The 12,831-nt window shown below is 40.9% G+C and overlaps 1 long non-coding RNA gene across 3 annotated transcripts in view; it reads right to left on the reverse strand.

The window, feature by feature from the left end:
• Positions 1-4,022: 4,022 nt before the first annotated feature.
• The window catches only part of LOC140632936 (uncharacterized), a 66,930-nt gene continuing 58,121 nt past the window's right edge, over positions 4,023-12,831 (reverse strand). For all 3 annotated transcript variants that reach the window (XR_012030582.1, XR_012030580.1, XR_012030581.1), the window contains exons 2-4: positions 7,793-7,905; positions 6,609-6,682; positions 4,023-4,333 (exon numbers count right to left, since the gene is read on the reverse strand). This is a non-coding gene — a long non-coding RNA (uncharacterized lncRNA). The remainder of the gene's footprint in view (positions 4,334-6,608; positions 6,683-7,792; positions 7,906-12,831) is intronic.

Below are 12,831 nucleotides of genomic sequence, written 5' to 3' on the forward strand. Positions count from 1 at the left end.
CTTAATGCAACCCCAACAGGCCTTTTCATGGCAGAGCAAGGGGCATAAGCATCCCCCAAAAAGGCTGCAAAATCTGCAGCCCTCACAAGATGCAAAAGCTCACTCCAGAATTGGCCCAAGAAAGCCAGACCTCTGTTGCACGGGCAAGTAAGGATGATGTGGTGTAAGCAGCATCTCTGGTTTTTCACATGTGAGACTCCTTCCAGTCACAGACCTGCTAACCTGTGACACTGGGCGGGCACTGCCGATGGGACCCTTCTTGTACCGACAAGACAATTAGGGTCAAGATGACAAAGGCCTTTACAGACCGGGACCCCTTATGACAAACCCCTGAGAAGCCAGGTTGGCCCGACGGAGAGGGTGCTGATGGGGACTTCCTGTCTGGAATCCCAGTCTACTCAACTGGCCACCAGAGTCTAAGTGCACCCTCCAGAAGGGAGGGACCTGACGGAACTTTCTCCCAGGTCATGGAGCCAAGCTCTCAGGTGAAGAACACAAGGAAGATGTCATCTGGTTGTTAGAAGGGACCCACAGCAAAGTTTGTCTAAACAGACGCCCAGCTGGTGAGAACCATGAATGCGCCAGTCTGGGGGCCTGGCTCCAGCAGCGGGCTAATGGGGCTGTGCCTGTGTACTGCCCTCTGGTTCCCCTCCTCCTGACAGAGGACAAGACAGAGGAACACAATGGCCACCTGCAGGAGGAAACAACAGGACTCACTTTAAGTCTTTACCGGAGTCATCCACCTGATGCACTAGGCTCCCCAAGTGATTCTTCTGACTAATCCTAATTTGGAAAAAGGAAAAGGAATGCTCAGCACTCCCACTTTCACCAGACCTTGCCGGCAGAGATCCAGGAGACCCACACGTTTAAAGTTCTTCATTTCTGCCAGCTTCTGTCGGGAGTCCCAAGATCTCCCCTGCAGCAGTCCCCAGAAAGAGGGGTTCTTGGTGGAGAGACTTTTAGAGTTTTTCCCAATCTGAAGGGGTGGGCAATTTTTCCCTCTTCCCTTTTAGGTTCTTTGGTCTAATTAGTAAGACAGATTGGCAGGAGAAAAACTTTATATGTATAGGAAAACTATAAAATTAGAATCACAGGTGCTCAGGACATTGCGCCCTGGACACCACCATCCTTAGGAAAGCACAGTAGGGCTCCAGGATCCTAATAGGGTGAGAAGCCTCAGGAAGAGGAGAAAGGCTGATGTTTGATATTCAGACATTTGCACCATGTAGAGAACTAGAGCAGAAAGGTTTGTCCCTGGTACAGGTTCTCTGTAAATTCCTTCAGGCAGTTAAGGGACAAGTAAACACCTTTACCTGAGTCTGCTGGGTCTTCTATGCATTTGGCTCAAAACCAATCCACATGCCAACACAGAACCTCTTGGGGTGATGTGTTCTCCCCTCCCCCGCCTTCATTCTCACCTGTGAAACTTCTCCAAGCAGAGTCCTAGTTGGCACATGGTTCCATCTCAACCAGCCTCATGGCTCTGGTCAAAACTCATCTGAGCTAGTTCTGTCTCATTTCTGGAGGTGCAGACACAGGTGGGCTCCCAAGTTTGGTCTATATTGTGCAAGCAACCATATCTAATAAACCACTTTCAACGGAAACAAAAAAAAATGGCTAATGATTACAACAGACCATAATCCCAGGTTTGGAGTCCTGAATGCAGCCAGTCACAAGAATGTCCTAGATATTGGGCAGAAGCATCTGCATGTGGAGTTAGGGCAGGAAGTGGCATCCTGACATTTTCCAGATTTCCAAGTTTTAATTGCTCTGGTGATCTGAGTAGGTGCACACAACAGGCATGAAGATGGCCTGTACGTGAGCTGTTGAGGAAGGTGGTTTGCTTAAGTTCATATCAAGTTCTTCCCTTTAGCTTGCATGGATTCAGAAAAGGGGCATTTTTTATTCTTAGTGATTCTAAAACAGAATAGGAAAAAATTAAATTTTGGAGTTAGATCCAAATATCAGAGAAACTTGAACTCAGGATTCAGTTTGTAGGTAGAAAACAATACGTCTGACATTAGAAGCCTTAGAATATTTACCCACAAAGGTTATTAGTAAATAGTTTCTCTACAATTACTTATTTCTAGTCAAAGATAATAAAAAATTATTGTTTGCCAAATAGTGATTGGCCAGATAGCTTAAGTCTGCTTTACCAGATTTTTAAGGAATATCAGATTCGACTTTTACAATCTCAAGATTAAGAAGCCAATCAAGACGCACCATCAGATCTCACCTGCAGTGGCTCTAAGATTGGAGTTTTCTTCAAACTGCCCCAAATACCCAGAGGCTCCTGGGCCTGCCTAGAAGTGATCTTTCTCACTCAACCATATCAGGCTGCTGGGAACCCTGTAACAATACACCAACACCGATTTTTCTAAGGGGTGTTACTGACGCCATAACTCAACTTAGTCCCTCAAAGCTCTTGGGTCAGCTCTGAGTCTATACCATTTTCAAATATGATGTCTTGGTCAAAACCTTGCTAATATAGCCAAAGCTTCCACTTGGGTCCTGTTACAAAAAAGACAGGTTCTTATTAAACTTTTGGAAGTAGTATTGTTATGGCAATAAAGCTAAGAGCTTCTGCATTCTGGAGGGATCAGATAGGAAGGAAAAGATTAATCATCTTCATTCACAAAGGTCTATTTTACCCAATTGTTGATAGCTTAGGAATAAAAATAGATTTGTATAATCTGGAAAAACAAAACAATGCTTTTGAAACATCCTACAGGTTTTAAGAGTCTCCCTGAAGATGAAACAGTTTTATACACACACTTTGCCAAAAGCATCAGAAAAAAAAATTACTGTAAATGACAAAGACTTAGGAATGGCCATGGTTAAAGTATTGTTCAGAGTTCACAGGATAAGCAGGTGTAGTTATTACGAGGCAATAATTAAGTGACAATTTAAGGTACTTAGTGGACATTTTTGACAAGTTTCCATGAACTGCAGGTGCTTTCTATAATACCTGTATTAGTAACATACCCACATATATAACTGCAGGTTTATCATTACTTGACGATGCACCCTGCATCATTTAGCAAACCAAATAAACCTAGTTAATCTAACATCTCTTTTACAATGTGAAAGACAAATATTTTGAGATTTTCCAGAGACTTGCTGGAAAATCTCAAAGTTAATTTGAACACAGACTATTTAGCATTTGATTTTGGGAAACCACCAAAACGTTTGAACATTTGATTAAATAGGATCACAGATTAAAATACTGATTTAGGGGACATGGGAACAGGATTCTAAAAGCAAGTACTGAACTCTACATAGGTGTGAAACTGCTTAGCACCCCTGAGAACAAGAGACTGGGTTTCCTTAAGAAATCAGAAAGGATGAAAACCTGAAGCTCAGGAAATTACTCGGTAAAACACACAATTTTTGCTATGCAGGCAGATTGCTTAAGAAACATAGGGTTCCTACTGAAGGAATGTCAATAATCTAAGAAAGCTTTTAAAGTAGAAAACTCAAATTCTAATTTTGCTCTAGTGTACTGATACCGAAACTCATTTTTTTTAAATCTTAAATCCATTCCCGTCCTCGCTTGACTACACATAAAGTTCCTCTCCCAAGATCCCTTTTCCATAAATCTTCTACAGCCTTTTTTTATGTATGTTCAGATGTTTTTTCCTGGTTCTTCCCCCTTTTTCTCATTCTGGAGCAAGCCATCATTTACTTTCCTTTATTATTTGAAAGTAGTTTTAATTACATGTATTGATCAGACTTTTGAACTCTTAAAATCCTTAATTCCTAGTGAAAACTAAGCAAGCAATTGTGGATATTACCCTTCTATTCTCTGGATTGGCCAACTGACAAATGCACTTCCTGAGTTGTAGAAACATTTTTCCCGATAATGAATTCTCTGTGGCATCATTCTGTGCAGGTTTCAACCAATCAGTGAATAATGTTGTGGCTGGACCAGCCCCTATGGTTCTTATGAGTGCCAGACCCCCTCAGCAATAACCATCAGGAAACTTTGATAAAATAAAGGTTTATTCCTTACAAGAGCTGGAAATTACAGAACACACCTGGGGCCACACAGTGAGGTCACAGGTAGAAGGAGAGCGTGCACATGGCCCTGGGCTTGTGCTCCTTTTGAGGGCAGGGGTCAGGGGGCACCCAGGGTTTTCTAGGCTCACTGTTCAAAGAGCAGAGATTTAAAGAATGGTGAGAAAAAAAGCAAGTGGCTTACATCGTCGGGTATCAACGTCAACCAAGATCTCCAAACACAGAAGCCTGGTTCATTATTAAGTCATGTGCTGGAAACACGCTTATTGGAGAGCTCCATCACTGGGGTGAGTGCCTGGGAAATCCATGTTTAAGGCTGAAAAGTAATACACACCACTCTGGGCTTTCAAAAAGGGACAAGACAGGTTTGCTTACAGACCCAAATACACAGTTCCTCTGTAAAAGGAAGCGAAGAGGGGATAAACCTATGTTCAGTGGTTAACGCTTCAGTATTTTATTGTATTTGGAAATCACTACAAGGAATGTCCAGCACCTGTCTCCCTGTAACTCTGAGGCTTCAAGTCACCAAAAAGATTTTTGAAACTATTTTAAGGCGACATACCATAAAACGTAATTTGTTGAAAATTTCACTTCTTAAAAAAGAATTCACTTTTCACATCTTACAAGTATTTACTTGTTCTTTATTATGTTTAGTCCCGAAAATGTCACAATGAACTGCTAACCATCTTCAGTTATCTTTCCTACTGCAAAATTCTGTAAGAAAGAATATGAGCTTACTTGACTATTAGTGAAAGCAGTAGGATAAAGTATTATATTTAATGCCGATAACTCTGAAGATGTGGACTATTTTAATTAAACAATGTAAGCCATATTTATCAAAGATTATCCTAGACCACGGGATCTTGAGAAATATTTCCTTTCTCTACTTCTGAGGGTACACCTGATTTATATAAACACTTGTCCTTAAGCAAATTAAATGGAGTTCTTTGGATGGGTTCACCAAAACTTGTAGAGGTTAAAAAAATAATAATTTAGAATATAGACACAGACATATAAATATACAATTGGAATCAGATCTCATAACTTCACTTTAAAATTTTAGCCTTACGACATTTACAATAACCTACGACTAATTGATAAACAGCTGGATTCATGCTATTGTTTCTGGAGAATAGAAGACACTTCCTTGCTCAGATGGCTCTTTTTTTTGGCTAGTAATTGTGGAAGAAACCTAAGATACTTCCTAAGACTGGTTTTTCAACTATCCTTTTCATCTTTAAGCTTCTGGAAAGAAGAATTACCTTGTTTCCAGAAGAAAAGGTACAGCTGCCAGTTCCACCAGGAAGGACGTTTGTACCCAAAATTCAGATCTTTTACAGGATGTGAAAGCCTTTTGATATGAATAAGGGGGGTTTTGGTAAGAACCCACACTGCTCCAACTGCATTATCTTCAGTTTGCTTCTTTGTATCAGGGAGATGACCCACAACTAAGACAGAAGTCAGGAGGTTCCTACGATCTGGATTTAAAGTTATATATCTTTGTAAATTTCAATAAGTCTTTCCTCAGAAGACTTAGAGTGTTTTTCTTTCCCTCTTGTTTGTACAAAGTTTTATTTTTAGCTTAGGAGACAAGGCATAAAAGAAAGTTCTTCTTAACAGGCTGTGCATATAAAGCTTCTAATCTGGCCCATTTCCGAACATAAAACCACTCAAACACCTTTTAAATCTCTTGTCAGGTTTCAGCCAGAATAGTAAAAAAAAATTTCTGGCAATATTCAACTCTTTGGATGCAACAGGCATTCCCAAAGAGGATGAAAAACATGCCACCTTCCCAGGAGCCAGAGCCATTCCCAAGGTTGGCCAGAAGATTGACTCAGACGATTCCCCTGGGGGAGTGGGGTAAGGCAACATTTAATAAGACCCCAGCTACAGATCTACTACAACCGACTTTTGTGTTCAGCCACATTTTTGGGGCTTCCCTCAAAACTAATAGTCACCAACCCAAGTTCTTGGTACCCAATGGGTACCTGGAGGCAATTTCAGGAGTCACAACTCAAAGATCTACTTATATGTATTTTTGCATGTCACCGCGACTATCTGGGAAGGAAGGGACAACAGGAACATTACTTTCCTCCTCTGCCCAGGCACAGCAGAGATTGAGAGAGTTGACCGGCAAGAATTCTCACCTGTGGCTGGATTCTGCCATTGCCCCCCCACCCAACAATGCCATTGGGAAAGGGTGGGGTGCCCAAGGGGGTCTCATCCTGGTCCAGCACAATCTGTGCAAAAAGAATAAAACAACTCTCCCTCTCTTCATTATGGGGAGTGCTTAGCTGAGACCCCTCTCTCTCTAGGACGCCTCATAAACACGAGGTAAGCTTATGTAGGCTGAACGGTCTCCACTGTGGTCACTGTAGTTCAAGATGACCTTTCATGGGGTTGACCTGCTCACTCAGCCTTAAAGCAAAATTTGATTCACCCCAGGCTCCCCAGGGGAAGGGGGTGATCCACTGTGCATCGCACGAGGACCCAGTCTCAGCTCTGGAACTAGGGTCCAGGATTTGCCAGAGACCTACCCATGACCTCCAGAGGTGTCAAGAAAGCACCGTGCTCAAGGGGCCCTCAGGTACCTTTGCCCGGCTGCTTGCTGCTCCTGGGGGTCAGTGAGAGTCTCCTTTGATCTCCTCTTCAGACATTGGAGCGGCTGTAAGATAAAATGAGGCCTATTAAAATTAAGGGGTTTTTCTCTTTGAGCCAAAATGGGTTTAAGCCAGGCAGCATTCCATCTCACAGATGGGAGGTCCAAGTTGCTGTACAAGATGGAAGAGTTTTAGAGGCGCAAGGGAGTAGGAACAAGGGGGTTATGCTAGACAGAAAAGCAGGTTGGTTAGTGTAAGGTCGCTGTCCTCAGGGGATGGCAGGGCTGTCGGGCAGATGACCTGACTCATGCAGATCAGAGGTTCCCGGTTGAGCCGTTTGAGATTCCATTTCTGGAAGAGGTTCTAATTTTGTCTTGGTTTGGCGACCATGGGGCTCAGGATAAGGTACTTTATTTTGGGTCTGTCATCTTGTTTTTAATGAGGGAGCATTCACAATCTTATTAAGAGCAGACCAGAAGTCTGAGAAAATCTTTCATCTGCTGAAAAGACAAGGACAAAGTTTTAAGTTTATACGAGCACACTACTGGTATGAAAGCTGCAGCCGCCCCGGAGGGAGTGGTGACCACCAGAGGTGCCCCACTTGTAGGGGAGACCAATGTTTCCCTGCTAGGTTCTTTGGCTGGCCTGATTATTAATGGTCATTAATAGAAGACAAATTTCATATGCACAGGAGCCCCATAAAAATAGACTCACAGGGAACCAGGCAATTCAAATATTTGTCCAGCCATGAAGTCTCAGAATACAGAAAGTTCAGCTCTGGGAAGAGTCCCCTTTCTGGTATAGGCCCCCTACCTAAATTTTCAGGCTTTTAAGGAGTTAACAAGTTCTTCCTGAGTTTGCTGGGTCTTAACTGATTTTTAGCTCAAAGAATCCACGTGCACCCTGGTAGTGCATTCAGGGATGGTCTATCACACTCTCCCTCAGAGAGTGGGGAGAGAGACAGACAGACACGTTCTCAGCCCATAGCATCCCACACAGGGGACACAAGAGCAGCGACAGCACCGCTCACATACCTCCTAATACCATCATACAGGGGTCAGAGTTGAACACAAACTTAGGAGGCATCATTCCATCGATAGCACTTAGGTTTGAGGAAGTCTGCTTACTACCCTAATTTGCTCCTAGCACTAACGCCGACAAGGACAAACATTTACCTTATCTGTGTTTCCAGGCACTCCTGCTTTAATTTGGTCATGAAGAACTGGTCATTGCAAATGCGTGAAGGACACCAGAAGATGCCAATATTTTGGATCACTATAGATCATTCCTGCATCGGAGAGAAATTCCTAAATAAGATACAAGCATAGTGATGTGGGCATCTTGGTTATGTCAAAAGATGCTAAAAAAAAATGTGGACCGATATATTTTATGAGGTCTATCAAACCTCTCAGCTTCAGAAAAATGCTCAGTTTGGCAGTGGCTACTTTGAACCATAAGAAGTATCTGATTATAATCCTTAGAGAAGGAGCATGAAGCATTTATCTTGTGGAATCCAGACTCTACAGTTCCTGATTTGTCGGCAGGCTCTCTGGGTCTTAAGAACAAGTTCTAAAAATAGGACCTTAACTCCTAGCTTAGTAAGTAGGTAGGAATAACTCTTTGTACATTAACTTTTGCAAAGAGAAATGGATAAATTCGAGTGATGAGGTAGCCCTATGGTTCAGGATTGTGACCCTGACCCCCACACAGGTCCATGTGCATGGTCTGTCCTTCACTACTCGTGTGGGGACAAACATGTTACTTGGACCCTCTGTCTCTGAGCTTCAGGTTACTTCATAAAATGGAGACAACAGTAATGAAGCCTACACCTCATAGGACCATTAGGAGAATGGTGTTCCTCTTTGAAGCCCTGAAAACAATAGCTCAGTGCCTGCTACCCAGAATATAAATGTTAAATGTATAGTTCTTCACAAGAATCCATCTTGAAGGAAGGTCCAAAATACCTACATCTTACAGGATCCCATCAACTATGCCAAGTGGCACCCAAATTCCCATCTCAACCTTGTAAGCTATTCAGGGGAAGAAGATCCTTCTAGGAAAATCAGCCACTGCTGGTAACAGGACAAGATCAGTTCAGGCTAACTGGTGTCTCAAAACTGAAGACATTTGTACAGGAAGTCCAAGTACCCCAATACCAAAAAAAGAGTAAACTTCTTTAAAAGGTGCTAGAAAGTATACATGTTACTCCTTAGAGTGTATCTGAATAAGATTTTGATAAATGGCCAGTACACAAAATCATGTTTATGAAATTATCTGAAAGGGGAAGAAAACCTTATACACAGATGTATTCAATATCCACTCCTAGTAAAGACTCTACTGTAATAAAACTGGGAACTTTAATAATTTCTGATATGTTTTTAAGAGGAAGTCTTGATTTGTTTTTATTGAATTTTGGTAAGAAAACCAGTATAGGAAGGGATGATGAAGTAAACAATACAAAAGGGTTTTGAAGACTTGCAAGGGGTTATAAAACCTTCTTAGGCTAGAAAAATAAGACATTCTAGACTGTGACAGCTCTATAGTTGACATGTTTGTCTTGATTCTCTTTCCCTTTTTGCTGTTTCAAAATTATTTCAAACTTTTAATTTTTAATATAAATGTATTCACAATTTATAACATTTAAATGTTATGAAATACTTGCTAGAGCAAAGTTCTATAATGCTTCATAACCATTGATCTGATTTTTATTGAATTGATAATGTCTAAGAATTTTCTATATTTTGAAATATAGAACATTTTGTTGTTCCATAAAAGCTCTGTAATTTAGATTATATATAATCTTTTGGGTTTTTTGTCATTTTTAAAAGTTTGATGTGCCTGTGTCTTTAGGTTTTAAAAAATAAAAGGCTTTAAACAGGAAGGGAGCAGTGATATAATTAAACCCAACAATTTAATACCCGCCAAAATTTTAACATACAAAATAAATGAACTCTAGTATCCACTTAAACAGCTATTTATTAATCCCATAACTAGAGCCCAGTTCTCAATGATCAGCACCCCTCGTAATATGATTTCAACATCCTGGATGTGAGTTATTTAGCCCTTTCAAAATTGTAGAACACAGGAGAAACAAGTTTCTTTCCTGATTAAATCACATCACCATATATACCTATCAAATGGAGTCTTGATTTTAAGGTAGAAAGTATAACAAACCCCATTTTGCCTACCACACTGTTTAAGAAATAGAGTAATAAGTACACCTCTGAAGCTCCTTGTAAACCCCTTTTTATCATGACCTTCCTCACACTCACACTGATTTCCTCAGACTCAAGGCTCACCACAATGAGTTTTAGGTTTAATGATCACTGTGTTTTCCCTTAGAGATTTGTTACCTACATACACATTCCTTTTTTTTTTTTTTAAGTTTTACGTGTATATATACTTTTATACATGAAGTTCACAAATATATACAGAGATGTGTGTCTATATACATTTGCATATTATAGTTATCTAGAAATAAACAGCATGTAATTTTATATAGTTTTTTGTTGTAGGTTTTTGGGGATTTACCTATGTTTGAGTGAAGATGGAGTTCGTGACTATCATGCCCTTTTGGGGTTTTTATTGAAGTGGTGGTCCATTGCTTATTTCAATAAAAGTATACTTAAGGTGTACAACATGGTGATTTGATACTCAGAGTGAAATGATCAGTGCAGTCAAGCTAATTAACGCCTCATCCCCTCACAACCACTGTGTGTGTGTGATGAATGCACCTAACTATCTACTCTTAGCATGTCCAGTATTCAATACAGGATTACCAGCTGCTGGCCTTCATGCTATATAGGAGATCCCTGGACTTATTCTAGAGCACACCAACTTTGGGCCAATCTCCCCCATTCCCCTACCACGTACTCTCTGCTTCCACATATTCAACTTTTTAATTTCCACATTTTTTTTCTTCTGTATCCAGCTTATTTAACTTAGCATGCTCTCCAGACTTATCCATGGTGCTGTACATTACAGGGTCTCCTTTTTCATGGCTAAATATTTTGTTGTATATATATATATATATATACACACACACACACACACACACACACACACAACAATTTCTGTATCAGTCTGTGGACACTTAAATTGTTCCCTCTTTAAACCATTGAGAGTAACGCTGTAAATGAATATGGAAGTGCAGCTATCCAGATCCTGATTTCATTTCTTCTGGGTAAATACCCAGAAGTGAAAGGGCTAGATCATATGGTAGTTCTAATTTATTGAGTTTCCATGTTGTTTTTCCATGGTGGTTGCACCAATTTATGTTCACACAAACACTGCATGGGAGTCCCTTTTCCCTATATCTTCATGGACACTTGTTATCTTGCATTTTCTGAATGGCGATCCTAACTGATGTAAGGGGATATATCTCATTGTGGTTTTGATATACATTTCCTTGGATCAATGAAGTTCAGTCCCCTTTCACATCCCTTTAGGACTTCCGTCTTTTGAGAAATGTCCATCCATTATCTAATGTTTTTTCTCTTGAGCCATAGTTCATTACACATTTTGAATATTAGCTCCTAATCAGTTACATGGTTTTGTACAGATTTTCTCCCATTCTGTAAGATGATTTTATCTTGTTTACTGCCTCTTCTGGTGCGCCAAAGCTTTTAAGTTTGATGCAGTGTACTCATTTAGTTTTGTTTCCTGTGTTTTTGTGTCACATTCAAGAAATTATCACCAAGGCCAACGTCAAGGAGCTATTTCATGTTCTCATAGGAGTTCTGTGGGTTTAGGACTTTTGTATTTAGCCTGATTGAGTTATTCTGCATGTTTTAAGACAAGGGTCCAAATTTCATTATTTTGAATGTGGATACTGTTTTCCCAACACCATTTCCTTGAGATTGTGTAATTTTGGTGCCCCTGTCAAAAACTGGTGGACAATATATACTTGGATCTCTAGGGTCTCTGTTCCATAAGTCTATGTTAGCTCTCATGCCAGTATCCCAGTTTCAGTTACAGTAATGTTCACTTATAAAAAGCCCATAGCTAGCCGTCGACAATGGGGAAAGATAAAAAGCTTTCATTTAATAGCACAAGGCAAGGATGTTCAGTCTTACCACTTCCATTCAACATAACTGCCTTGAGAGCAAAAGCTAGCAGACCCAGAAAGAAAAGGTATCCCAAAACAGAAGAAATTATCTGTTTACAGGTGACATTCTCACATGTAGAAAACCTTAAAGACTTCCCGAAACTGTTGATACAAATTCCATAAAGTTGCAGAATAGAATACAAAAATAGGGGATCCCTGGGTGGCTCAGCGGTTTGGCGCCTGCCTTTGGCCCAGAGCGCCATCCTGGGGTCCCGGGATCGAGTCCTGTGTCAGGCTCCCGGCATGGAGCCTGCTTCTCCCTCTGTCTGTGTCTCTGCCTCTGTCTCTCTGTCATAAATAAATAAATAAATAAATAAATAAATAAATAAATAAATAAATAAATATTAAAAAAAGAATACAAGAATAAGTTGTATTTTTGCACATAAATAATCTCTCAAAAAGGAAGCAGAAAACAACCACATTTAAAACAGTATCAAGAGGAGTTCTGGTTTAAGACTTAACTCATCTCCTTGAAATGCACCAAATTACATCTATTAATTTAACAATTCCTTCTGAAGAAAACCTGAGGGCTTACTGAACAGCTATCCAATAACTGGAGAGAGAAGAGCAAGAGACAGAGACATGGTGACAAAGGGAACCCCAACTCCTCAACACTGTGATGGGCAATGAGGAAAGGGTACTTAGGAACCAGGAACAGATCCCTCTCCATACTTGGACACAGCAAAAAACTGTCATATTAAAGAGGAATTAGCATACAAAAGAGACGACACTAGAACTCTAGGAAGCAGTAGAGGAGCTGTAGGAAAGCTCTCCAGGTCAGAGGCACTGGAGAACTACAGTTTATGTTCCTACCCAACCTTGGAAGTGCCCACCCAGAGCAGTGCCGGGACTCCCAAATGGGCAGATTTGCTCATCTCAGTGAGCTTGCAACTTCAGTGAGGCCAGAGTCCACTAGCCCATGCCAGCCCTGGCTGCACTGAGGCACAGGAAAAGCAGCCACAGGTCAAAGGGTCAAGTGGCTATGTGAATGTTCTCCACTTCACCTGAAAAAAAACAGACCCAAGTCTGGATGTCATCAGGGGCAGGTTCAGAAGCCATAATTTGGAGGTCACAAGGCTCTACCAGGCAAAACCAGATGCCGTCATT

Source organism: Canis lupus, chromosome 5 (genome assembly GCF_048164855.1).
Source record: "Canis lupus baileyi chromosome 5, mCanLup2.hap1, whole genome shotgun sequence".
NCBI classification, from domain to species: Eukaryota; Metazoa; Chordata; class Mammalia; order Carnivora; family Canidae; genus Canis; species Canis lupus.